Source organism: Tenrec ecaudatus, chromosome 14 (genome assembly GCF_050624435.1).
Source record: "Tenrec ecaudatus isolate mTenEca1 chromosome 14, mTenEca1.hap1, whole genome shotgun sequence".
In the NCBI taxonomy this organism is placed as follows: domain Eukaryota; kingdom Metazoa; phylum Chordata; class Mammalia; order Afrosoricida; family Tenrecidae; genus Tenrec; species Tenrec ecaudatus.
Genome location: NC_134543.1, coordinates 46,383,069 through 46,387,191, shown reverse-complemented (window position 1 = coordinate 46,387,191; position 4,123 = coordinate 46,383,069). Strand labels below are relative to the sequence as shown.

The 4,123-nt window shown below is 38.2% G+C and overlaps 1 non-coding gene across 1 annotated transcript; it reads right to left on the bottom strand.

Moving 5' to 3' along the window:
• Positions 1-1,006: 1,006 nt before the first annotated feature.
• LOC142427116 (small nucleolar RNA SNORA42/SNORA80 family) lies at positions 1,007-1,142 on the bottom strand. The gene has a single exon (XR_012779939.1). It is a non-coding gene; the product is annotated as a small nucleolar RNA SNORA42/SNORA80 family (small nucleolar RNA).
• Positions 1,143-4,123: the final 2,981 nt, after the last annotated feature.

The window sequence follows — 4,123 nt, the reverse complement described above, 5'->3', positions numbered from 1 at the left end:
CAATTGAAATTACTCATAAATCCTCACACCTGTATTCTATCCCACCCACCCCTCATTGCAGGGATGGTTAGACTTTATGTGAACTTGATGGTATTTGCGTGGAGGGAGGAGTGGAGTCCACTATTCATCAGGTCTTAGCTTGGGGATGCCTCCTTTGGGGTGTGGCCTTTTTATAAGAGGGACTGGGAGAGCTCTCTCTCTCTCTCTCTTTCTCTCTCTCTCTCTCTCTCTCTCTCTCTCTCTCTCTCTCTCTCGCGTGCGCGCGCGCCTCCTCGATTACTGCTTTTCTGGGTTGTGTGTCTGGCTCTGGGGTTTGCGTCCATGTGGCCTGCTGATTTGGGAGCTGGCTGACCAGCTTCCAGACCTGACCAGCCTGTGATGGTCAAGCTTTGGCAGCTCAGGGAGTATGAAGAAAGCTCCAGAGAAGCATTGACTTCAGCTGGACTGGACTGGGATGCTTTTTGATGTGAAATTCTTTCTTGAAACGAACATTTCTTTTATGTATGTGAGTATCACTCATTTAGTTTCTCTAAAACTCAGCTTAACACACCTACTTTCTCTCCTCTCTCTTATAGATCTCCATCCTCCTTTACACTTAAGTCCATACCTGTCAACTTTCTAGTCTGTTGGTTCATTTTCTCACCCTACACCCCCTCCCTTGGGAGGCTACAAAATCTGTTCCCTTTGGCATGCCAGTCTTCATCTTGGTATTTATCCTTAAGGTAGTGTACAATATTTGTTCTTTTGTGGTTGATATGTCTGGAATATTAATATTTTTTCTTATTAAGGTATTGTAGTTTTTTGTAGCGTCTAGAGATTAGTCATTGCTGAAGGTGTGTTCTTAATTTACTCTTTTGGTGAAGTCTTTTGATGCCACAAGTATCTAATTTTTAGTAGGTCCCAGTCATCTATTTTGTCCTATACTATGTGTGGTTCCTTCATTATGCTTGATAGTATGTCTGTGCCCCTCAATAGACCCCTTAATTTCCCCCGTTTTTCTTTTTCACACTGTGCAACCCGCTTCAGTGCCAGAAGCCTACGGACTGGGGGGCAAGGCAATGGTTCGGGGCTACGGTTTGCTCTGGCACGGGACACTATGAGAGGCCCGTAGGGCTGGGCCTGCCATAAATCCAAACCCACGCGCTTCCCCCTGTTTTCCATTGATGATCTTTATAGCTCTGAGATTTACATTTAGGTCTTTGATTAATCTTGAATATATTTTGTGCGTGGATTGATGCATGGGTTCTGTTTCATTCTGCAGATGGAGATCCCAGTTTTTCTAGAATTATTTGTTAGAGAGGCTCTTTACCATTCAATGTGTTTGGGCCCTTTGTCAACTATCAGTTGTCTGCAGATGGGAGGATTTACCCTGTTCCATTGGTCCACGGACTTTTCATAGTACCAGGTGTGCCAGTTCCAGGCTATTGGGACAATTGCGGCTATGTAATATGTTTTGAGGTCAAGAAGGGAGAGGGGCCACTTTGCTGTTCTTCTTAAGGAGTTCTTTGTATATATATCCTTGGTCTCTTTCCTCTCTAGATAAAGTTATGAATTAGTTTCTCCATTTCTTTAAAGAACAAAGTTGGGATCTGGGCCAGAATTGCATTGTATTCATAGATTGCTTCGGATGGTGTTGACATTCTCACATTAAACCTTCCTGTCCACAAACACAGATGTTCTTCCATTTGTGCAGTTCTCTTTCAGTGTCTTGTGATAGTGTGTTCTGTAGTTTTCTTTGTACAATTCTTTTTTTTCTCTAGTTAGGTTTATTCCTAAATATTTTATCTTTTAAAATATTTTATCTTTCTATGTGGCTATTGTAAATGGTATTTAAAAATTAATAAATCATTTTATTGCAGGCTCTTACAGCTCTTATAACAATTCATATATCAGTTGTATCAAGCATATTTGTAAATATATTGCTATTATCCTTTCCAAAACATTCTCCTTCGACTTGAACCTTTGGTATCAACTCCTCTTTTATCCCTTCCTTTGCCCACCCTCCCACCCTTGATAATTTATAAATTATTTTAATATTTTACACTGTCTGCTGTTTTCCTTCACCTAAGTTTCTATTGTTCATCTCCCTGGTGGGGTGTATGTGTGTGTTGTACATCGATCATTGTGATCGGTTCCCCTTTGGTATTTTTTCTTTCTTTTAAAAAAAAATCATTTTACTGGGGGCTCTTATAGCTCATAACATTTCATACATCAATTGTTTCAAGCATATCTGTACATACATTTCCATCATCATTTTCTTTTTTTTTTTTTTTACATTTTATTAGGGGCTCATACAACTCTTATCACAATTCATACACATACATACATCAATTGTATAAAGCACATCCGTACATTCGTTGCCCTAATCATTTTCAAAGCATTTGCTCTCCACTTAAGCCCTTTGCATCAGGTCCTTTGGTATTTTTTCTTAATGTCTTTTTTCCCCAGACCTTTTTTTTCATTAGCATACAGGATTTGGTAGATTTTTATGCGTTCATCTTGTATCCTGCCATATTGCTGAAAGTTTTTATTGTTTCCAACATTTTGTTGATTCTTTGGGATTTTCTACATATAAAATCATATCAGGCAAATGAAGAGAATTTCACTACTTATTTGTCCAATTATATTCCTTTGGTATATTTTTGTTGTATAATGGTTCTGGTTAAGACTTTTAGGACAATGTTAAATAGTGTGGTCATAGGGGCATCCTTGACTGGTTCCTGTTCATGGGGCAGGGGAGCGGGGGTGTATTTTCAGTTCTTTCCCAATGATGAAATGTTGGCTGTTGGTTTTTCACATATAGCCTTTATTGTGCTGGGAAATTTCCCTTCTATTCCTATTTTCTTGAGTATTTTTTAAAAATCAAGAATGGGTGTTAGACAGAGGGGAACTGGAAATAGAGGCAATCCAGGACAGATGAACCCCTGGGGACCAGTGGAGAGAGTGGCAATATCGGGAGGGTGGAGGGAAGGTGAGGGAGAATGGGATACATTACAAGATTACAAGGTATGTATATGTGTGCACATATACATACATCAATATTAACCTCCTCCCTGGGGGATGGACAGCGGAGAAGTGGGTAAGGGAGACATCAGATGGTGTGAGATATGACAAAATAATAATAATTCATAAATTATCAAGGGTTCTGGGGGGAAGGGGGAGCGGGGAGGGAGGGGAACAAATGAGGAGCTGAAGCCAAGGGCTCAAGTAGAAAGCAGGTGTTTTGAGAATGATGATGGCAATATATGTATGAATGTGCTGGACACAATTGATGTATGTAGGGATTGTGATAAGAGTTGTATGAGCCCCTAATAAAATGATTTTACAAAAAGAATGGGTGTTAGATATTGTAAAGTACTTTTTCTATGTTGACTGATATGATTATATTTTTGTTTTGTTTATGTGGTGGATTATGTTGATTGTTTTTCTAATGTTGAATGCCACTTGATCATTGATCATAGAGTACTACTTTATGCAAATATATATATATATATATATATATATATATATATATATATATATATATATATATATATATATATATATATATATATATTCTATTGGCCAGGTTGTTGTTGAGAGTTTTTGTGTGTTTGTTCATAAGGGATATGGATCTGTAGTTTTTAATCTGTGTGATATCTTTGCCTGGTTTGTTATGAGGGTTACGTTCATTGCATAAAATGAATTTGGGAGTTTGATAGCCTTTTCTGTATTCTGGAATCATCTGTTCAGAGCTTGTGCCGGCTTTTCTCTGAATATGTGGTGAAATTCCCTGTGAAAGCATCTGGTCCTAGACTTTTTTGGGATGTGAATGTTTGTAATGACCTGCTCTATTTCTTTTGTTATGGGCCTTTTGAGGTTTTCTAAGTCAGTCTGTGTTAATTTGGGTAGATTTTATCTTTCTAGAAATTGTCCATTTCATCTAGGTTTTCAAATGTGTTGGAGGATGGTCTTTCATAGTTATGTGCTATTATTCTTTATTTCATTTGGTTTTGTTGTGATGTCACTCTTCTCTAATTCTAGAATTTTGCATCTTCTCTCTATTTTCCCTTGTTGAGTGTCCCAGAGCTTTTTAACTGTGTTAATCCTTTCAAAGAACCAACGTCTTGACTTGTTGATTTTT